The 21649-nt window shown below is 47.7% G+C and overlaps 15 non-coding genes across 15 annotated transcripts; all 15 read left to right on the plus strand.

Moving 5' to 3' along the window:
• Positions 1-279: 279 nt before the first annotated feature.
• Positions 280-470, plus strand: LOC142688708 (U2 spliceosomal RNA). Its single transcript, XR_012857767.1, has one exon. It is a non-coding gene; the product is annotated as a U2 spliceosomal RNA (small nuclear RNA).
• A 1276-nt stretch (positions 471-1746) lies between these two features.
• Positions 1747-1937, plus strand: LOC142688784 (U2 spliceosomal RNA). The gene has a single exon (XR_012857836.1). It is a non-coding gene; the product is annotated as a U2 spliceosomal RNA (small nuclear RNA).
• A 1276-nt stretch (positions 1938-3213) lies between these two features.
• Positions 3214-3404, plus strand: LOC142688820 (U2 spliceosomal RNA). The gene has a single exon (XR_012857866.1). It is a non-coding gene; the product is annotated as a U2 spliceosomal RNA (small nuclear RNA).
• Positions 3405-4692: 1288 nt separating this feature from the next.
• Positions 4693-4883, plus strand: LOC142688764 (U2 spliceosomal RNA). Its single transcript, XR_012857818.1, has one exon. It is a non-coding gene; the product is annotated as a U2 spliceosomal RNA (small nuclear RNA).
• Positions 4884-6179: 1296 nt separating this feature from the next.
• On the plus strand, positions 6180-6370 carry LOC142688710 (U2 spliceosomal RNA). Its single transcript, XR_012857769.1, has one exon. It is a non-coding gene; the product is annotated as a U2 spliceosomal RNA (small nuclear RNA).
• Positions 6371-7646: 1276 nt separating this feature from the next.
• On the plus strand, positions 7647-7837 carry LOC142688711 (U2 spliceosomal RNA). Its single transcript, XR_012857770.1, has one exon. It is a non-coding gene; the product is annotated as a U2 spliceosomal RNA (small nuclear RNA).
• A 1276-nt stretch (positions 7838-9113) lies between these two features.
• Positions 9114-9304, plus strand: LOC142688712 (U2 spliceosomal RNA). Its single transcript, XR_012857771.1, has one exon. It is a non-coding gene; the product is annotated as a U2 spliceosomal RNA (small nuclear RNA).
• Positions 9305-10600: 1296 nt separating this feature from the next.
• Positions 10601-10791, plus strand: LOC142688714 (U2 spliceosomal RNA). The gene has a single exon (XR_012857772.1). It is a non-coding gene; the product is annotated as a U2 spliceosomal RNA (small nuclear RNA).
• A 1272-nt stretch (positions 10792-12063) lies between these two features.
• LOC142688715 (U2 spliceosomal RNA) lies at positions 12064-12254 on the plus strand. The gene has a single exon (XR_012857773.1). It is a non-coding gene; the product is annotated as a U2 spliceosomal RNA (small nuclear RNA).
• A 1300-nt stretch (positions 12255-13554) lies between these two features.
• LOC142688716 (U2 spliceosomal RNA) lies at positions 13555-13745 on the plus strand. The gene has a single exon (XR_012857774.1). It is a non-coding gene; the product is annotated as a U2 spliceosomal RNA (small nuclear RNA).
• A 1308-nt stretch (positions 13746-15053) lies between these two features.
• Positions 15054-15244, plus strand: LOC142688717 (U2 spliceosomal RNA). Its single transcript, XR_012857775.1, has one exon. It is a non-coding gene; the product is annotated as a U2 spliceosomal RNA (small nuclear RNA).
• Positions 15245-16540: 1296 nt separating this feature from the next.
• Positions 16541-16731, plus strand: LOC142688718 (U2 spliceosomal RNA). The gene has a single exon (XR_012857776.1). It is a non-coding gene; the product is annotated as a U2 spliceosomal RNA (small nuclear RNA).
• Positions 16732-18011: 1280 nt separating this feature from the next.
• Positions 18012-18202, plus strand: LOC142688719 (U2 spliceosomal RNA). Its single transcript, XR_012857777.1, has one exon. It is a non-coding gene; the product is annotated as a U2 spliceosomal RNA (small nuclear RNA).
• Positions 18203-19482: 1280 nt separating this feature from the next.
• On the plus strand, positions 19483-19673 carry LOC142688678 (U2 spliceosomal RNA). The gene has a single exon (XR_012857740.1). It is a non-coding gene; the product is annotated as a U2 spliceosomal RNA (small nuclear RNA).
• A 1292-nt stretch (positions 19674-20965) lies between these two features.
• On the plus strand, positions 20966-21156 carry LOC142688765 (U2 spliceosomal RNA). The gene has a single exon (XR_012857819.1). It is a non-coding gene; the product is annotated as a U2 spliceosomal RNA (small nuclear RNA).
• The last annotated feature ends 493 nt before the right edge of the window (positions 21157-21649 follow it).

Genomic DNA, 21649 nt, shown 5'->3' on the forward strand with positions numbered 1-21649 from the left:
CTGCCGCTGCCAGTGTTTATCTGCATGGCAGCAGGGCATTTGGGCGTTGCCAGGAAGGCGTTTTTATGTAGATTCCTCCTCTTTCAGCACTGCATTGTGGTGCAAGCAAAAGAAGCAAATCCTGTCTGGCTTCCTCTCCGGCCTTTATTCACCTCCCGTGTAGCTGTGAGTGTGTGAGCCTGCAGGGCCCCATGGAATTGCCTAGAAGTAGGCTGAATCGCTGCAAGGGCTGAACAGCAGTATCGGGCAGGCTCGGGCAACGCGCGGCCCGTTCGGGTTATCGCTTCTCGGCCTTTTGGCTAAGATCAAGTGTAGTATCTGTTCTTATCAGTTTAATATCTGATACGTCCCCTATCTGGGGACCATATATTAAATGGATTTTTAGAACAGGGAGATGGAAATAGAGCTTGCTCTGTCCACTCCACGCATTGACCTGGTATTGCAGTATTTCCAGGACCGGTGCACCCTTTCCTTATGTGTTGACTAAAAGCAGATTCCAAAAGTGTTTTTTGTCTTTGCTATTGTTTCTGTCTTTCTGAAGGGATCTCCCCTTTTAATCCCATTATTTCAACACCTGTTGGACAATGCATGAGTGATAATGAGCTCATTGATTAAATGCAATTAATGAATAGATTGCCACCTCTTGTTGTGTGTCGTCTGTGTTTCTGTGTTTCCGGCATTTCACATTGGAACACCTCATTCACCTTCCTTGTCTTCTCTCCGCCCTCCCTTTTAGGTAAGTTAAAGAGCTGCACCTGAGCCAGCCACTGATTGATTGATTGATTGATTGATTGATTGATTGATTGATGCAGCACAACAGTCAAATAGTGGAGTGGAGTAGGGGAACAGCAAACAGCCAATAAAGCAGCCCGCCCGCTCGCCTGCCCGCCACAATGGACCTACCTGTGTACACTAGATGGATGTGATGGAATGTACTGTCGTCCCTACATTTCAAGAAGAAGTAAGAATTGCAGTTGCAACAAAGCCTTGCTTGCCTACAAAGAGAGCAGCAATTTGGATTTGTTACTATGTTACCTAGAAGAATAACAAACTGTGCAAGGATGGAGGTTGTAGGAGCAAGGAGAAGTTGTCTGTAAAGTTGGTGGATGCCTATTTTCCATTTTGCAGTCCCTTGTCTCCCTCTTGTGGCCTCCTGGAGGCAACTAGCTGTGCAAAAAAAAGACAGCCTGGCGGCCGGCTGTTGCAGTGTTGCCCTCTCAGGCAACACTGAGTGACTGACTGAGCCTCACCGTCTTATATAAAGTTCAGACGGAACTTTGCACGTGTCATAGTGGAGCCCTCAGGATTCCAGAGCCAGCTTTCTGACATCATAATGGGGCCTCAGAGATAAAAGCCTGGGCCCAGGCAGTGTTGGTCAGTGCTGCTCAGCAGGCAGCACTGGACTGGACTGGATTACAGCTGATACAAGGTGTGAAGGAACAAGGGGTGGCTGTGGGCATGCACTTGCTGCCGCTGCCAGTGTTTATCTGCATGGCAGCAGGGCATTTGGGCGTTGCCAGGAAGGCGTTTTTATGTAGATTCCTCCTCTTTCAGCACTGCATTGTGGTGCAAGCAAAAGAAGCAAATCCTGTCTGGCTTCCTCTCCGGCCTTTATTCACCTCCCGTGTAGCTGTGAGTGTGTGAGCCTGCAGGGCCCCATGGAATTGCCTAGAAGTAGGCTGAATCGCTGCAAGGGCTGAACAGCAGTATCGGGCAGGCTCGGGCAACGCGCGGCCCGTTCGGGTTATCGCTTCTCGGCCTTTTGGCTAAGATCAAGTGTAGTATCTGTTCTTATCAGTTTAATATCTGATACGTCCCCTATCTGGGGACCATATATTAAATGGATTTTTAGAACAGGGAGATGGAAATAGAGCTTGCTCTGTCCACTCCACACATTGACCTGGTATTGCAGTATTTCCAGGACCGGTGCACCCTTTCCTTATGTGTTGACTAAAAGCAGATTCCAAAAGTGTTTTTTGTCTTTGCTATTGTTTCTGTCTTTCTGAAGGGATCTCCCCTTTTAATCCCATTATTTCAACACCTGTTGGACAATGCATGAGTGATAATGAGCTCATTGATTAAATGCAATTAATGAATAGATTGCCACCTCTTGTTGTGTGTCGTCTGTGTTTCTGTGTTTCCGGCATTTCACATTGGAACACCTCATTCACCTTCCTTGTCTTCTCTCCGCCCTCCCTTTTAGGTAAGTTAAAGAGCTGCACCTGAGCCAGCCACTGATTGATTGATTGATTGATTGATTGATTGATTGATTGATGCAGCACAACAGTCAAATAGTGGAGTGGAGTAGGGGAACAGCAAACAGCCAATAAAGCAGCCCGCCCGCTCGCCTGCCCGCCACAATGGACCTACCTGTGTACACTAGATGGATGTGATGGAATGTACTGTCGTCCCTACATTTCAAGAAGAAGTAAGAATTGCAGTTGCAACAAAGCCTTGCTTGCCTACAAAGAGAGCAGCAATTTGGATTTGTTACTATGTTACCTAGAAGAATAACAAACTGTGCAAGGATGGAGGTTGTAGGAGCAAGGAGAAGTTGTCTGTAAAGTTGGTGGATGCCTATTTTCCATTTTGCAGTCCCTTGTCTCCCTCTTGTGGCCTCCTGGAGGCAACTAGCTGTGCAAAAAAAAGACAGCCTGGCGGCCGGCTGTTGCAGTGTTGCCCTCTCAGGCAACACTGAGTGACTGACTGAGCCTCACCGTCTTATATAAAGTTCAGACGGAACTTTCCACGTGTCATAGTGGAGCCCTCAGGATTCCAGAGCCAGCTTTCTGACATCATAATGGGGCCTCAGAGATAAAAGCCTGGGCCCAGGCAGTGTTGGTCAGTGCTGCTCAGCAGGCAGCACTGGACTGGACTGGATTACAGCTGATACAAGGTGTGAAGGAACAAGGGGTGGCTGTGGGCATGCACTTGCTGCCGCTGCCAGTGTTTATCTGCATGGCAGCAGGGCATTTGGGCGTTGCCAGGAAGGCGTTTTTATGTAGATTCCTCCTCTTTCAGCACTGCATTGTGGTGCAAGCAAAAGAAGCAAATCCTGTCTGGCTTCCTCTCCGGCCTTTATTCACCTCCCGTGTAGCTGTGAGTGTGTGAGCCTGCAGGGCCCCATGGAATTGCCTAGAAGTAGGCTGAATCGCTGCAAGGGCTGAACAGCAGTATCGGGCAGGCTCGGGCAACGCGCGGCCCGTTCGGGTTATCGCTTCTCGGCCTTTTGGCTAAGATCAAGTGTAGTATCTGTTCTTATCAGTTTAATATCTGATACGTCCCCTATCTGGGGACCATATATTAAATGGATTTTTAGAACAGGGAGATGGAAATAGAGCTTGCTCTATCCACTCCACGCATTGACCTGGTATTGCAGTATTTCCAGGACCGGTGCACCCTTTCCTTATGTGTTGACTAAAAGCAGATTCCAAAAGTGTTTTTTGTCTTTGCTATTGTTTCTGTCTTTCTGAAGGGATCTCCCCTTTTAATCCCATTATTTCAACACCTGTTGGACAATGCATGAGTGATAATGAGCTCATTGATTAAATGCAATTAATGAATAGATTGCCACCTCTTGTTGTGTGTCGTCTGTGTTTCTGTGTTTCCGGCATTTCACATTGGAACACCTCATTCACCTTCCTTGTCTTCTCTCCGCCCTCCCTTTTAGGTAAGTTAAAGAGCTGCACCTGAGCCAGCCACTGATTGATTGATTGATTGATTGATTGATTGATTGATTGATTGATTGATTGATGCAGCACAACAGTCAAATAGTGGAGTGGAGTAGGGGAACAGCAAACAGCCAATAAAGCAGCCCGCCCGCTCGCCTGCCCGCCACAATGGACCTACCTGTGTACACTAGATGGATGTGATGGAATGTACTGTCGTCCCTACATTTCAAGAAGAAGTAAGAATTGCAGTTGCAACAAAGCCTTGCTTGCCTACAAAGAGAGCAGCAATTTGGATTTGTTACTATGTTACCTAGAAGAATAACAAACTGTGCAAGGATGGAGGTTGTAGGAGCAAGGAGAAGTTGTCTGTAAAGTTGGTGGATGCCTATTTTCCATTTTGCAGTCCCTTGTCTCCCTCTTGTGGCCTCCTGGAGGCAACTAGCTGTGCAAAAAAAAGACAGCCTGGCGGCCGGCTGTTGCAGTGTTGCCCTCTCAGGCAACACTGAGTGACTGACTGAGCCTCACCGTCTTATATAAAGTTCAGACGGAACTTTGCACGTGTCATAGTGGAGCCCTCAGGATTCCAGAGCCAGCTTTCTGACATCATAATGGGGCCTCAGAGATAAAAGCCTGGGCCCAGGCAGTGTTGGTCAGTGCTGCTCAGCAGGCAGCACTGGACTGGACTGGATTACAGCTGATACAAGGTGTGAAGGAACAAGGGGTGGCTGTGGGCATGCACTTGCTGCCGCTGCCAGTGTTTATCTGCATGGCAGCAGGGCATTTGGGCGTTGCCAGGAAGGCGTTTTTATGTAGATTCCTCCTCTTTCAGCACTGCATTGTGGTGCAAGCAAAAGAAGCAAATCCTGTCTGGCTTCCTCTCCGGCCTTTATTCACCTCCCGTGTAGCTGTGAGTGTGTGAGCCTGCAGGGGCCCATGGAATTGCCTAGAAGTAGGCTGAATCGCTGCAAGGGCTGAACAGCAGTATCGGGCAGGCTCGGGCAACGCGCGGCCCGTTCGGGTTATCGCTTCTCGGCCTTTTGGCTAAGATCAAGTGTAGTATCTGTTCTTATCAGTTTAATATCTGATACGTCCCCTATCTGGGGACCATATATTAAATGGATTTTTAGAACAGGGAGATGGAAATAGAGCTTGCTCTGTCCACTCCACGCATTGACCTGGTATTACAGTATTTCCAGGACCGGTGCACCCTTTCCTTATGTGTTGACTAAAAGCAGATTCCAAAAGTGTTTTTTGTCTTTGCTATTGTTTCTGTCTTTCTGAAGGGATCTCCCCTTTTAATCCCATTATTTCAACACCTGTTGGACAATGCATGAGTGATAATGAGCTCATTGATTAAATGCAATTAATGAATAGATTGCCACCTCTTGTTGTGTGTCGTCTGTGTTTCTGTGTTTCCGGCATTTCACATTGGAACACCTCATTCACCTTCCTTGTCTTCTCTCCGCCCTCCCTTTTAGGTAAGTTAAAGAGCTGCACCTGAGCCAGCCACTGATTGATTGATTGATTGATTGATTGATTGATTGATTGATTGATTGATTGATTGATTGATGCAGCACAACAGTCAAATAGTGGAGTGGAGTAGGGGAACAGCAAACAGCCAATAAAGCAGCCCGCCCGCTCGCCTGCCCGCCACAATGGACCTACCTGTGTACACTAGATGGATGTGATGGAATGTACTGTCGTCCCTACATTTCAAGAAGAAGTAAGAATTGCAGTTGCAACAAAGCCTTGCTTGCCTACAAAGAGAGCAGCAATTTGGATTTGTTACTATGTTACCTAGAAGAATAACAAACTGTGCAAGGATGGAGGTTGTAGGAGCAAGGAGAAGTTGTCTGTAAAGTTGGTGGATGCCTATTTTCCATTTTGCAGTCCCTTGTCTCCCTCTTGTGGCCTCCTGGAGGCAACTAGCTGTGCAAAAAAAAGACAGCCTGGCGGCCGGCTGTTGCAGTGTTGCCCTCTCAGGCAACACTGAGTGACTGACTGAGCCTCACCGTCTTATATAAAGTTCAGACGGAACTTTGCACGTGTCATAGTGGAGCCCTCAGGATTCCAGAGCCAGCTTTCTGACATCATAATGGGGCCTCAGAGATAAAAGCCTGGGCCCAGGCAGTGTTGGTCAGTGCTGCTCAGCAGGCAGCACTGGACTGGACTGGATTACAGCTGATACAAGGTGTGAAGGAACAAGGGGTGGCTGTGGGCATGCACTTGCTGCCGCTGCCAGTGTTTATCTGCATGGCAGCAGGGCATTTGGGCGTTGCCAGGAAGGCGTTTTTATGTAGATTCCTCCTCTTTCAGCACTGCATTGTGGTGCAAGCAAAAGAAGCAAATCCTGTCTGGCTTCCTCTCCGGCCTTTATTCACCTCCCGTGTAGCTGTGAGTGTGTGAGCCTGCAGGGCCCCATGGAATTGCCTAGAAGTAGGCTGAATCGCTGCAAGGGCTGAACAGCAGTATCGGGCAGGCTCGGGCAACGCGCGGCCCGTTCGGGTTATCGCTTCTCGGCCTTTTGGCTAAGATCAAGTGTAGTATCTGTTCTTATCAGTTTAATATCTGATACGTCCCCTATCTGGGGACCATATATTAAATGGATTTTTAGAACAGGGAGATGGAAATAGAGCTTGCTCTGTCCACTCCACGCATTGACCTGGTATTGCAGTATTTCCAGGACCGGTGCACCCTTTCCTTATGTGTTGACTAAAAGCAGATTCCAAAAGTGTTTTTTGTCTTTGCTATTGTTTCTGTCTTTCTGAAGGGATCTCCCCTTTTAATCCCATTATTTCAACACCTGTTGGACAATGCATGAGTGATAATGAGCTCATTGATTAAATGCAATTAATGAATAGATTGCCACCTCTTGTTGTGTGTCGTCTGTGTTTCTGTGTTTCCGGCATTTCACATTGGAACACCTCATTCACCTTCCTTGTCTTCTCTCCGCCCTCCCTTTTAGGTAAGTTAAAGAGCTGCACCTGAGCCAGCCACTGATTGATTGATTGATTGATTGATTGATTGATTGATTGATGCAGCACAACAGTCAAATAGTGGAGTGGAGTAGGGGAACAGCAAACAGCCAATAAAGCAGCCCGCCCGCTCGCCTGCCCGCCACAATGGACCTACCTGTGTACACTAGATGGATGTGATGGAATGTACTGTCGTCCCTACATTTCAAGAAGAAGTAAGAATTGCAGTTGCAACAAAGCCTTGCTTGCCTACAAAGAGAGCAGCAATTTGGATTTGTTACTATGTTACCTAGAAGAATAACAAACTGTGCAAGGATGGAGGTTGTAGGAGCAAGGAGAAGTTGTCTGTAAAGTTGGTGGATGCCTATTTTCCATTTTGCAGTCCCTTGTCTCCCTCTTGTGGCCTCCTGGAGGCAACTAGCTGTGCAAAAAAAAGACAGCCTGGCGGCCGGCTGTTGCAGTGTTGCCCTCTCAGGCAACACTGAGTGACTGACTGAGCCTCACCGTCTTATATAAAGTTCAGACGGAACTTTGCACGTGTCATAGTGGAGCCCTCAGGATTCCAGAGCCAGCTTTCTGACATCATAATGGGGCCTCAGAGATAAAAGCCTGGGCCCAGGCAGTGTTGGTCAGTGCTGCTCAGCAGGCAGCACTGGACTGGACTGGATTACAGCTGATACAAGGTGTGAAGGAACAAGGGGTGGCTGTGGGCATGCACTTGCTGCCGCTGCCAGTGTTTATCTGCATGGCAGCAGGGCATTTGGGCGTTGCCAGGAAGGCGTTTTTATGTAGATTCCTCCTCTTTCAGCACTGCATTGTGGTGCAAGCAAAAGAAGCAAATCCTGTCTGGCTTCCTCTCCGGCCTTTATTCACCTCCCGTGTAGCTGTGAGTGTGTGAGCCTGCAGGGCCCCATGGAATTGCCTAGAAGTAGGCTGAATCGCTGCAAGGGCTGAACAGCAGTATCGGGCAGGCTCGGGCAACGCGCGGCCCGTTCGGGTTATCGCTTCTCGGCCTTTTGGCTAAGATCAAGTGTAGTATCTGTTCTTATCAGTTTAATATCTGATACGTCCCCTATCTGGGGACCATATATTAAATGGATTTTTAGAACAGGGAGATGGAAATAGAGCTTGCTCTGTCCACTCCACGCATTGACCTGGTATTGCAGTATTTCCAGGACCGGTGCACCCTTTCCTTATGTGTTGACTAAAAGCAGATTCCAAAAGTGTTTTTTGTCTTTGCTATTGTTTCTGTCTTTCTGAAGGGATCTCCCCTTTTAATCCCATTATTTCAACACCTGTTGGACAATGCATGAGTGATAATGAGCTCATTGATTAAATGCAATTAATGAATAGATTGCCACCTCTTGTTGTGTGTCGTCTGTGTTTCTGTGTTTCCGGCATTTCACATTGGAACACCTCATTCACCTTCCTTGTCTTCTCTCCGCCCTCCCTTTTAGGTAAGTTAAAGAGCTGCACCTGAGCCAGCCACTGATTGATTGATTGATTGATTGATTGATTGATTGATTGATGCAGCACAACAGTCAAATAGTGGAGTGGAGTAGGGGAACAGCAAACAGCCAATAAAGCAGCCCGCCCGCTCGCCTGCCCGCCACAATGGACCTACCTGTGTACACTAGATGGATGTGATGGAATGTACTGTCGTCCCTACATTTCAAGAAGAAGTAAGAATTGCAGTTGCAACAAAGCCTTGCTTGCCTACAAAGAGAGCAGCAATTTGGATTTGTTACTATGTTACCTAGAAGAATAACAAACTGTGCAAGGATGGAGGTTGTAGGAGCAAGGAGAAGTTGTCTGTAAAGTTGGTGGATGCCTATTTTCCATTTTGCAGTCCCTTGTCTCCCTCTTGTGGCCTCCTGGAGGCAACTAGCTGTGCAAAAAAAAGACAGCCTGGCGGCCGGCTGTTGCAGTGTTGCCCTCTCAGGCAACACTGAGTGACTGACTGAGCCTCACCGTCTTATATAAAGTTCAGACGGAACTTTGCACGTGTCATAGTGGAGCCCTCAGGATTCCAGAGCCAGCTTTCTGACATCATAATGGGGCCTCAGAGATAAAAGCCTGGGCCCAGGCAGTGTTGGTCAGTGCTGCTCAGCAGGCAGCACTGGACTGGACTGGATTACAGCTGATACAAGGTGTGAAGGAACAAGGGGTGGCTGTGGGCATGCACTTGCTGCCGCTGCCAGTGTTTATCTGCATGGCAGCAGGGCATTTGGGCGTTGCCAGGAAGGCGTTTTTATGTAGATTCCTCCTCTTTCAGCACTGCATTGTGGTGCAAGCAAAAGAAGCAAATCCTGTCTGGCTTCCTCTCCGGCCTTTATTCACCTCCCGTGTAGCTGTGAGTATGTGAGCCTGCAGGGCCCCATGGAATTGCCTAGAAGTAGGCTGAATCGCTGCAAGGGCTGAACAGCAGTATCGGGCAGGCTCGGGCAACGCGCGGCCCGTTCGGGTTATCGCTTCTCGGCCTTTTGGCTAAGATCAAGTGTAGTATCTGTTCTTATCAGTTTAATATCTGATACGTCCCCTATCTGGGGACCATATATTAAATGGATTTTTAGAACAGGGAGATGGAAATAGAGCTTGCTCTGTCCACTCCACGCATTGACCTGGTATTGCAGTATTTCCAGGACCGGTGCACCCTTTCCTTATGTGTTGACTAAAAGCAGATTCCAAAAGTGTTTTTTGTCTTTGCTATTGTTTCTGTCTTTCTGAAGAGATCTCCCCTTTTAATCCCATTATTTCAACACCTGTTGGACAATGCATGAGTGATAATGAGCTCATTGATTAAATGCAATTAATGAATAGATTGCCACCTCTTGTTGTGTGTCGTCTGTGTTTCTGTGTTTCCGGCATTTCACATTGGAACACCTCATTCACCTTCCTTGTCTTCTCTCCGCCCTCCCTTTTAGGTAAGTTAAAGAGCTGCACCTGAGCCAGCCACTGATTGATTGATTGATTGATTGATTGATTGATTGATTGATTGATTGATTGATTGATTGATGCAGCACAACAGTCAAATAGTGGAGTGGAGTAGGGGAACAGCAAACAGCCAATAAAGCAGCCCGCCCGCTCGCCTGCCCGCCACAATGGACCTACCTGTGTACACTAGATGGATGTGATGGAATGTACTGTCGTCCCTACATTTCAAGAAGAAGTAAGAATTGCAGTTGCAACAAAGCCTTGCTTGCCTACAAAGAGAGCAGCAATTTGGATTTGTTACTATGTTACCTAGAAGAATAACAAACTGTGCAAGGATGGAGGTTGTAGGAGCAAGGAGAAGTTGTCTGTAAAGTTGGTGGATGCCTATTTTCCATTTTGCAGTCCCTTGTCTCCCTCTTGTGGCCTCCTGGAGGCAACTAGCTGTGCAAAAAAAAGACAGCCTGGCGGTCGGCTGTTGCAGTGTTGCCCTCTCAGGCAACACTGAGTGACTGACTGAGCCTCACCGTCTTATATAAAGTTCAGACGGAACTTTGCACGTGTCATAGTGGAGCCCTCAGGATTCCAGAGCCAGCTTTCTGACATCATAATGGGGCCTCAGAGATAAAAGCCTGGGCCCAGGCAGTGTTGGTCAGTGCTGCTCAGCAGGCAGCACTGGACTGGACTGGATTACAGCTGATACAAGGTGTGAAGGAACAAGGGGTGGCTGTGGGCATGCACTTGCTGCCGCTGCCAGTGTTTATCTGCATGGCAGCAGGGCATTTGGGCGTTGCCAGGAAGGCGTTTTTATGTAGATTCCTCCTCTTTCAGCACTGCATTGTGGTGCAAGCAAAAGAAGCAAATCCTGTCTGGCTTCCTCTCCGGCCTTTATTCACCTCCCGTGTAGCTGTGAGTGTGTGAGCCTGCAGGGCCCCATGGAATTGCCTAGAAGTAGGCTGAATCGCTGCAAGGGCTGAACAGCAGTATCGGGCAGGCTCGGGCAACGCGCGGCCCGTTCGGGTTATCGCTTCTCGGCCTTTTGGCTAAGATCAAGTGTAGTATCTGTTCTTATCAGTTTAATATCTGATACGTCCCCTATCTGGGGACCATATATTAAATGGATTTTTAGAACAGGGAGATGGAAATAGAGCTTGCTCTGTCCACTCCACGCATTGACCTGGTATTGCAGTATTTCCAGGACCGGTGCACCCTTTCCTTATGTGTTGACTAAAAGCAGATTCCAAAAGTGTTTTTTGTCTTTGCTATTGTTTCTGTCTTTCTGAAGGGATCTCCCCTTTTAATCCCATTATTTCAACACCTGTTGGACAATGCATGAGTGATAATGAGCTCATTGATTAAATGCAATTAATGAATAGATTGCCACCTCTTGTTGTGTGTCGTCTGTGTTTCTGTGTTTCCGGCATTTCACATTGGAACACCTCATTCACCTTCCTTGTCTTCTCTCCGCCCTCCCTTTTAGGTAAGTTAAAGAGCTGCACCTGAGCCAGCCACTGATTGATTGATTGATTGATTGATTGATTGATTGATGCAGCACAACAGTCAAATAGTGGAGTGGAGTAGGGGAACAGCAAACAGCCAATAAAGCAGCCCGCCCGCTCGCCTGCCCGCCACAATGGACCTACCTGTGTACACTAGATGGATGTGATGGAATGTACTGTCGTCCCTACATTTCAAGAAGAAGTAAGAATTGCAGTTGCAACAAAGCCTTGCTTGCCTACAAAGAGAGCAGCAATTTGGATTTGTTACTATGTTACCTAGAAGAATAACAAACTGTGCAAGGATGGAGGTTGTAGGAGCAAGGAGAAGTTGTCTGTAAAGTTGGTGGATGCCTATTTTCCATTTTGCAGTCCCTTGTCTCCCTCTTGTGGCCTCCTGGAGGCAACTAGCTGTGCAAAAAAAAGACAGCCTGGCGGCCGGCTGTTGCAGTGTTGCCCTCTCAGGCAACACTGAGTGACTGACTGAGCCTCACCGTCTTATATAAAGTTCAGACGGAACTTTGCACGTGTCATAGTGGAGCCCTCAGGATTCCAGAGCCAGCTTTCTGACATCATAATGGGGCCTCAGACATAAAAGCCTGGGCCCAGGCAGTGTTGGTCAGTGCTGCTCAGCAGGCAGCACTGGACTGGACTGGATTACAGCTGATACAAGGTGTGAAGGAACAAGGGGTGGCTGTGGGCATGCACTTGCTGCCGCTGCCAGTGTTTATCTGCATGGCAGCAGGGCATTTGGGCGTTGCCAGGAAGGCGTTTTTATGTAGATTCCTCCTCTTTCAGCACTGCATTGTGGTGCAAGCAAAAGAAGCAAATCCTGTCTGGCTTCCTCTCCGGCCTTTATTCACCTCCCGTGTAGCTGTGAGTGTGTGAGCCTGCAGGGCCCCATGGAATTGCCTAGAAGTAGGCTGAATCGCTGCAAGGGCTGAACAGCAGTATCGGGCAGGCTCGGGCAACGCGCGGCCCGTTCGGGTTATCGCTTCTCGGCCTTTTGGCTAAGATCAAGTGTAGTATCTGTTCTTATCAGTTTAATATCTGATACGTCCCCTATCTGGGGACCATATATTAAATGGATTTTTAGAACAGGGAGATGGAAATAGAGCTTGCTCTGTCCACTCCACGCATTGACCTGGTATTGCAGTATTTCCAGGACCGGTGCACCCTTTCCTTATGTGTTGACTAAAAGCAGATTCCAAAAGTGTTTTTTGTCTTTGCTATTGTTTCTGTCTTTCTGAAGGGATCTCCCCTTTTAATCCCATTATTTCAACACCTGTTGGACAATGCATGAGTGATAATGAGCTCATTGATTAAATGCAATTAATGAATAGATTGCCACCTCTTGTTGTGTGTCGTCTGTGTTTCTGTGTTTCCGGCATTTCACATTGGAACACCTCATTCACCTTCCTTGTCTTCTCTCCGCCCTCCCTTTTAGGTAAGTTAAAGAGCTGCACCTGAGCCAGCCACTGATTGATTGATTGATTGATTGATTGATTGATTGATTGATTGATTGATTGATTGATTGATTGATGCAGCACAACAGTCAAATAGTGGAGTGGAGTAGGGGAACAGCAAACAGCCAATAAAGCAGCCCGCCCGCTCGCCTGCCCGCCACAATGGACCTACCTGTGTACACTAGATGGATGTGATGGAATGTACTGTCGTCCCTACATTTCAAGAAGAAGTAAGAATTGCAGTTGCAACAAAGCCTTGCTTGCCTACAAAGAGAGCAGCAATTTGGATTTGTTACTATGTTACCTAGAAGAATAACAAACTGTGCAAGGATGGAGGTTGTAGGAGCAAGGAGAAGTTGTCTGTAAAGTTGGTGGATGCCTATTTTCCATTTTGCAGTCCCTTGTCTCCCTCTTGTGGCCTCCTGGAGGCAACTAGCTGTGCAAAAAAAAGACAGCCTGGCGGCCGGCTGTTGCAGTGTTGCCCTCTCAGGCAACACTGAGTGACTGACTGAGCCTCACCGTCTTATATAAAGTTCAGACGGAACTTTGCACGTGTCATAGTGGAGCCCTCAGGATTCCAGAGCCAGCTTTCTGACATCATAATGGGGCCTCAGAGATAAAAGCCTGGGCCCAGGCAGTGTTGGTCAGTGCTGCTCAGCAGGCAGCACTGGACTGGACTGGATTACAGCTGATACAAGGTGTGAAGGAACAAGGGGTGGCTGTGGGCATGCACTTGCTGCCGCTGCCAGTGTTTATCTGCATGGCAGCAGGGCATTTGGGCGTTGCCAGGAAGGCGTTTTTATGTAGATTCCTCCTCTTTCAGCACTGCATTGTGGTGCAAGCAAAAGAAGCAAATCCTGTCTGGCTTCCTCTCCGGCCTTTATTCACCTCCCGTGTAGCTGTGAGTGTGTGAGCCTGCAGGGCCCCATGGAATTGCCTAGAAGTAGGCTGAATCGCTGCAAGGGCTGAACAGCAGTATCGGGCAGGCTCGGGCAACGCGCGGCCCGTTCGGGTTATCGCTTCTCGGCCTTTTGGCTAAGATCAAGTGTAGTATCTGTTCTTATCAGTTTAATATCTGATACGTCCCCTATCTGGGGACCATATATTAAATGGATTTTTAGAACAGGGAGATGGAAATAGAGCTTGCTCTGTCCACTCCACGCATTGACCTGGTATTGCAGTATTTCCAGGACCGGTGCACCCTTTCCTTATGTGTTGACTAAAAGCAGATTCCAAAAGTGTTTTTTGTCTTTGCTATTGTTTCTGTCTTTCTGAAGGGATCTCCCCTTTTAATCCCATTATTTCAACACCTGTTGGACAATGCATGAGTGATAATGAGCTCATTGATTAAATGCAATTAATGAATAGATTGCCACCTCTTGTTGTGTGTCGTCTGTGTTTCTGTGTTTCCGGCATTTCACATTGGAACACCTCATTCACCTTCCTTGTCTTCTCTCCGCCCTCCCTTTTAGGTAAGTTAAAGAGCTGCACCTGAGCCAGCCACTGATTGATTGATTGATTGATTGATTGATTGATTGATTGATTGATTGATTGATTGATTGATTGATTGATTGATGCAGCACAACAGTCAAATAGTGGAGTGGAGTAGGGGAACAGCAAACAGCCAATAAAGCAGCCCGCCCGCTCGCCTGCCCGCCACAATGGACCTACCTGTGTACACTAGATGGATGTGATGGAATGTACTGTCGTCCCTACATTTCAAGAAGAAGTAAGAATTGCAGTTGCAACAAAGCCTTGCTTGCCTACAAAGAGAGCAGCAATTTGGATTTGTTACTATGTTACCTAGAAGAATAACAAACTGTGCAAGGATGGAGGTTGTAGGAGCAAGGAGAAGTTGTCTGTAAAGTTGGTGGATGCCTATTTTCCATTTTGCAGTCCCTTGTCTCCCTCTTGTGGCCTCCTGGAGGCAACTAGCTGTGCAAAAAAAAGACAGCCTGGCGGCCGGCTGTTGCAGTGTTGCCCTCTCAGGCAACACTGAGTGACTGACTGAGCCTCACCGTCTTATATAAAGTTCAGACGGAACTTTGCACGTGTCATAGTGGAGCCCTCAGGATTCCAGAGCCAGCTTTCTGACATCATAATGGGGCCTCAGAGATAAAAGCCTGGGCCCAGGCAGTGTTGGTCAGTGCTGCTCAGCAGGCAGCACTGGACTGGACTGGATTACAGCTGATACAAGGTGTGAAGGAACAAGGGGTGGCTGTGGGCATGCACTTGCTGCCGCTGCCAGTGTTTATCTGCATGGCAGCAGGGCATTTGGGCGTTGCCAGGAAGGCGTTTTTATGTAGATTCCTCCTCTTTCAGCACTGCATTGTGGTGCAAGCAAAAGAAGCAAATCCTGTCTGGCTTCCTCTCCGGCCTTTATTCACCTCCCGTGTAGCTGTGAGTGTGTGAGCCTGCAGGGCCCCATGGAATTGCCTAGAAGTAGGCTGAATCGCTGCAAGGGCTGAACAGCAGTATCGGGCAGGCTCGGGCAACGCGCGGCCCGTTCGGGTTATCGCTTCTCGGCCTTTTGGCTAAGATCAAGTGTAGTATCTGTTCTTATCAGTTTAATATCTGATACGTCCCCTATCTGGGGACCATATATTAAATGGATTTTTAGAACAGGGAGATGGAAATAGAGCTTGCTCTGTCCACTCCACGCATTGACCTGGTATTGCAGTATTTCCAGGACCGGTGCACCCTTTCCTTATGTGTTGACTAAAAGCAGATTCCAAAAGTGTTTTTTGTCTTTGCTATTGTTTCTGTCTTTCTGAAGGGATCTCCCCTTTTAATCCCATTATTTCAACACCTGTTGGACAATGCATGAGTGATAATGAGCTCATTGATTAAATGCAATTAATGAATAGATTGCCACCTCTTGTTGTGTGTCGTCTGTGTTTCTGTGTTTCCGGCATTTCACATTGGAACACCTCATTCACCTTCCTTGTCTTCTCTCCGCCCTCCCTTTTAGGTAAGTTAAAGAGCTGCACCTGAGCCAGCCACTGATTGATTGATTGATTGATTGATTGATTGATTGATTGATTGATTGATTGATTGATTGATGCAGCACAACAGTCAAATAGTGGAGTGGAGTAGGGGAACAGCAAACAGCCAATAAAGCAGCCCGCCCGCTCGCCTGCCCGCCACAATGGACCTACCTGTGTACACTAGATGGATGTGATGGAATGTACTGTCGTCCCTACATTTCAAGAAGAAGTAAGAATTGCAGTTGCAACAAAGCCTTGCTTGCCTACAAAGAGAGCAGCAATTTGGATTTGTTACTATGTTACCTAGAAGAATAACAAACTGTGCAAGGATGGAGGTTGTAGGAGCAAGGAGAAGTTGTCTGTAAAGTTGGTGGATGCCTATTTTCCATTTTGCAGTCCCTTGTCTCCCTCTTGTGGCCTCCTGGAGGCAACTAGCTGTGCAAAAAAAAGACAGCCTGGCGGCCGGCTGTTGCAGTGTTGCCCTCTCAGGCAACACTGAGTGACTGACTGAGCCTCACCGTCTTATATAAAGTTCAGACGGAACTTTGCACGTGTCATAGTGGAGCCCTCAGGATTCCAGAGCCAGCTTTCTGACATCATAATGGGGCCTCAGAGATAAAAGCCTGGGCCCAGGCAGTGTTGGTCAGTGCTGCTCAGCAGGCAGCACTGGACTGGACTGGATTACAGCTGATACAAGGTGTGAAGGAACAAGGGGTGGCTGTGGGCATGCACTTGCTGCCGCTGCCAGTGTTTATCTGCATGGCAGCAGGGCATTTGGGCGTTGCCAGGAAGGCGTTTTTATGTAGATTCCTCCTCTTTCAGCACTGCATTGTGGTGCAAGCAAAAGAAGCAAATCCTGTCTGGCTTCCTCTCCGGCCTTTATTCACCTCCCGTGTAGCTGTGAGTGTGTGAGCCTGCAGGGCCCCATGGAATTGCCTAGAAGTAGGCTGAATCGCTGCAAGGGCTGAACAGCAGTATCGGGCAGGCTCGGGCAACGCGCGGCCCGTTCGGGTTATCGCTTCTCGGCCTTTTGGCTAAGATCAAGTGTAGTATCTGTTCTTATCAGTTTAATATCTGATACGTCCCCTATCTGGGGACCATATATTAAATGGATTTTTAGAACAGGGAGATGGAAATAGAGCTTGCTCTGTCCACTCCACGCATTGACCTGGTATTGCAGTATTTCCAGGACCGGTGCACCCTTTCCTTATGTGTTGACTAAAAGCAGATTCCAAAAGTGTTTTTTGTCTTTGCTATTGTTTCTGTCTTTCTGAAGGGATCTCCCCTTTTAATCCCATTATTTCAACACCTGTTGGACAATGCATGAGTGATAATGAGCTCATTGATTAAATGCAATTAATGAATAGATTGCCACCTCTTGTTGTGTGTCGTCTGTGTTTCTGTGTTTCCGGCATTTCACATTGGAACACCTCATTCACCTTCCTTGTCTTCTCTCCGCCCTCCCTTTTAGGTAAGTTAAAGAGCTGCACCTGAGCCAGCCACTGATTGATTGATTGATTGATTGATTGATTGATTGATTGATTGATGCAGCACAACAGTCAAATAGTGGAGTGGAGTAGGGGAACAGCAAACAGCCAATAAAGCAGCCCGCCCGCTCGCCTGCCCGCCACAATGGACCTACCTGTGTACACTAGATGGATGTGATGGAATGTACTGTCGTCCCTACATTTCAAGAAGAAGTAAGAATTGCAGTTGCAACAAAGCCTTGCTTGCCTACAAAGAGAGCAGCAATTTGGATTTGTTACTATGTTACCTAGAAGAATAACAAACTGTGCAAGGATGGAGGTTGTAGGAGCAAGGAGAAGTTGTCTGTAAAGTTGGTGGATGCCTATTTTCCATTTTGCAGTCCCTTGTCTCCCTCTTGTGGCCTCCTGGAGGCAACTAGCTGTGCAAAAAAAAGACAGCCTGGCGGCCGGCTGTTGCAGTGTTGCCCTCTCAGGCAACACTGAGTGACTGACTGAGCCTCACCGTCTTATATAAAGTTCAGACGGAACTTTGCACGTGTCATAGTGGAGCCCTCAGGATTCCAGAGCCAGCTTTCTGACATCATAATGGGGCCTCAGAGATAAAAGCCTGGGCCCAGGCAGTGTTGGTCAGTGCTGCTCAGCAGGCAGCACTGGACTGGACTGGATTACAGCTGATACAAGGTGTGAAGGAACAAGGGGTGGCTGTGGGCATGCACTTGCTGCCGCTGCCAGTGTTTATCTGCATGGCAGCAGGGCATTTGGGCGTTGCCAGGAAGGCGTTTTTATGTAGATTCCTCCTCTTTCAGCACTGCATTGTGGTGCAAGCAAAAGAAGCAAATCCTGTCTGGCTTCCTCTCCGGCCTTTATTCACCTCCCGTGTAGCTGTGAGTGTGTGAGCCTGCAGGGCCCCATGGAATTGCCTAGAAGTAGGCTGAATCGCTGCAAGGGCTGAACAGCAGTATCGGGCAGGCTCGGGCAACGCGCGGCCCGTTCGGGTTATCGCTTCTCGGCCTTTTGGCTAAGATCAAGTGTAGTATCTGTTCTTATCAGTTTAATATCTGATACGTCCCCTATCTGGGGACCATATATTAAATGGATTTTTAGAACAGGGAGATGGAAATAGAGCTTGCTCTGTCCACTCCACGCATTGACCTGGTATTGCAGTATTTCCAGGACCGGTGCACCCTTTCCTTATGTGTTGACTAAAAGCAGATTCCAAAAGTGTTTTTTGTCTTTGCTATTGTTTCTGTCTTTCTGAAGGGATCTCCCCTTTTAATCCCATTATTTCAACACCTGTTGGACAATGCATGAGTGATAATGAGCTCATTGATTAAATGCAATTAATGAATAGATTGCCACCTCTTGTTGTGTGTCGTCTGTGTTTCTGTGTTTCCGGCATTTCACATTGGAACACCTCATTCACCTTCCTTGTCTTCTCTCCGCCCTCCCTTTTAGGTAAGTTAAAGAGCTGCACCTGAGCCAGCCACTGATTGATTGATTGATTGATTGATTGATTGATTGATTGATTGATGCAGCACAACAGTCAAATAGTGGAGTGGAGTAGGGGAACAGCAAACAGCCAATAAAGCAGCCCGCCCGCTCGCCTGCCCGCCACAATGGACCTACCTGTGTACACTAGATGGATGTGATGGAATGTACTGTCGTCCCTACATTTCAAGAAGAAGTAAGAATTGCAGTTGCAACAAAGCCTTGCTTGCCTACAAAGAGAGCAGCAATTTGGATTTGTTACTATGTTACCTAGAAGAATAACAAACTGTGCAAGGATGGAGGTTGTAGGAGCAAGGAGAAGTTGTCTGTAAAGTTGGTGGATGCCTATTTTCCATTTTGCAGTCCCTTGTCTCCCTCTTGTGGCCTCCTGGAGGCAACTAGCTGTGCAAAAAAAAGACAGCCTGGCGGCCGGCTGTTGCAGTGTTGCCCTCTCAGGCAACACTGAGTGACTGACTGAGCCTCACCGTCTTATATAAAGTTCAGACGGAACTTTGCACGTGTCATAGTGGAGCCCTCAGGATTCCAGAGCCAGCTTTCTGACATCATAATGGGGCCTCAGAGATAAAAGCCTGGGCCCAGGCAGTGTTGGTCAGTGCTGCTCAGCAGGCAGCACTGGACTGGACTGGATTACAGCTGATACAAGGTGTGAAGGAACAAGGGGTGGCTGTGGGCATGCACTTGCTGCCGCTGCCAGTGTTTATCTGCATGGCAGCAGGGCATTTGGGCGTTGCCAGGAAGGCGTTTTTATGTAGATTCCTCCTCTTTCAGCACTGCATTGTGGTGCAAGCAAAAGAAGCAAATCCTGTCTGGCTTCCTCTCCGGCCTTTATTCACCTCCCGTGTAGCTGTGAGTGTGTGAGCCTGCAGGGCCCCATGGAATTGCCTAGAAGTAGGCTGAATCGCTGCAAGGGCTGAACAGCAGTATCGGGCAGGCTCGGGCAACGCGCGGCCCGTTCGGGTTATCGCTTCTCGGCCTTTTGGCTAAGATCAAGTGTAGTATCTGTTCTTATCAGTTTAATATCTGATATGTCCCCTATCTGGGGACCATATATTAAATGGATTTTTAGAACAGGGAGATGGAAATAGAGCTTGCTCTGTCCACTCCACGCATTGACCTGGTATTGCAGTATTTCCAGGACCGGTGCACCCTTTCCTTATGTGTTGACTAAAAGCAGATTCCAAAAGTGTTTTTTGTCTTTGCTATTGTTTCTGTCTTTCTGAAGGGATCTCCCCTTTTAATCCCATTATTTCAACACCTGTTGGACAATGCATGAGTGATAATGAGCTCATTGATTAAATGCAATTAATTAATAGATTGCCACCTCTTGTTGTGTGTCGTCTGTGTTTCTGTGTTTCCGGCATTTCACATTGGAACACCTCATTCACCTTCCTTGTCTTCTCTCCGCCCTCCCTTTTAGGTAAGTTAAAGAGCTGCACCTGAGCCAGCCACTGATTGATTGATTGATTGATTGATTGATTGATTGATTGATTGATTGATTGATTGATGCAGCACAACAGTCAAATAGTGGAGTGGAGTAGGGGAACAGCAAACAGCCAATAAAGCAGCCCGCCCGCTCGCCTGCCCGCCACAATGGACCTACCTGTGTACACTAGATGGATGTGATGGAATGTACTGTCGTCCCTACATTTCAAGAAGAAGTAAGAATTGCAGTTGCAACAAAGCCTTGCTTGCCTACAAAGAGAGCAGCAATTTGGATTTGTTACTATGTTACCTAGAAGAATAACAAACTGTGCAAGGATGGAGGTTGTAGGAGCAAGGAGAAGTTGTCTGTAAAGTTGGTGGATGCCTATTTTCCATTTTGCAGTCCCTTGTCTCCCTCTTGTGGCCTCCTGGAGGCAACTAGCTGTGCAAAAAAAAGACAGCCTGGCGGCCGGCTGTTGCAGTGTTGCCCTCTCAGGCAACACTGAGTGACTGACTGAGCCTCACCGTCTTATATAAAGTTCAGACGGAACTTTGCACGTGTCATAGTGGAGCCCTCAGGATTCCAGAGCCAGCTTTCTGACATCATAATGGGGCCTCAGAGATAAAAGCCTGGGCCCAGGCAGTGTTGGTCAGTGCTGCTCAGCAGGCAGCACTGGACTGGACTGGATTACAGCTGATACAAGGTGTGAAGGAACAAGGGGTGGCTGTGGGCATGCACTTGCTGCCGCTGCCAGTGTTTATCTGCATGGCAGCAGGGCATTTGGGCGTTGCCAGGAAGGCGTTTTTATGTAGATTCCTCCTCTTTCAGCACTGCATTGTGGTGCAAGCAAAAGAAGCAAATCCTGTCTGGCTTCCTCTCCGGCCTTTATTCACCTCCCGTGTAGCTGTGAGTGTGTGAGCCTGCAGGGCCCCATGGAATTGCCTAGAAGTAGGCTGAATCGCTGCAAGGGCTGAACAGCAGTATCGGGCAGGCTCGGGCAACGCGCGGCCCGTTCGGGTTATCGCTTCTCGGCCTTTTGGCTAAGATCAAGTGTAGTATCTGTTCTTATCAGTTTAATATCTGATACGTCCCCTATCTGGGGACCATATATTAAATGGATTTTTAGAACAGGGAGATGGAAATAGAGCTTGCTCTGTCCACTCCACGCATTGACCTGGTATTACAGTATTTCCAGGACCGGTGCACCCTTTCCTTATGTGTTGACTAAAAGCAGATTCCAAAAGTGTTTTTTGTCTTTGCTATTGTTTCTGTCTTTCTGAAGGGATCTCCCCTTTTAATCCCATTATTTCAACACCTGTTGGACAATGCATGAGTGATAATGAGCTCATTGATTAAATGCAATTAATGAATAGATTGCCACCTCTTGTTGTGTGTCGTCTGTGTTTCTGTGTTTCCGGCATTTCACATTGGAACACCTCATTCACCTTCCTTGTCTTCTCTCCGCCCTCCCTTTTAGGTAAGTTAAAGAGCTGCACCTGAGCCAGCCACTGATTGATTGATTGATTGATTGATTGATTGATTGATTGATTGATTGATTGATTGATGCAGCACAACAGTCAAATAGTGGAGTGGAGTAGGGGAACAGCAAACAGCCAATAAAGCAGCCCGCCCGCTCGCCTGCCCGCCACAATGGACCTACCTGTGTACACTAGATGGATGTGATGGAATGTACTGTCGTCCCTA

The sequence above is a fragment of the Rhinoderma darwinii genome (genome assembly GCF_050947455.1).
Source record: "Rhinoderma darwinii isolate aRhiDar2 chromosome 5 unlocalized genomic scaffold, aRhiDar2.hap1 SUPER_5_unloc_26, whole genome shotgun sequence".
In the NCBI taxonomy this organism is placed as follows: domain Eukaryota; kingdom Metazoa; phylum Chordata; class Amphibia; order Anura; family Rhinodermatidae; genus Rhinoderma; species Rhinoderma darwinii.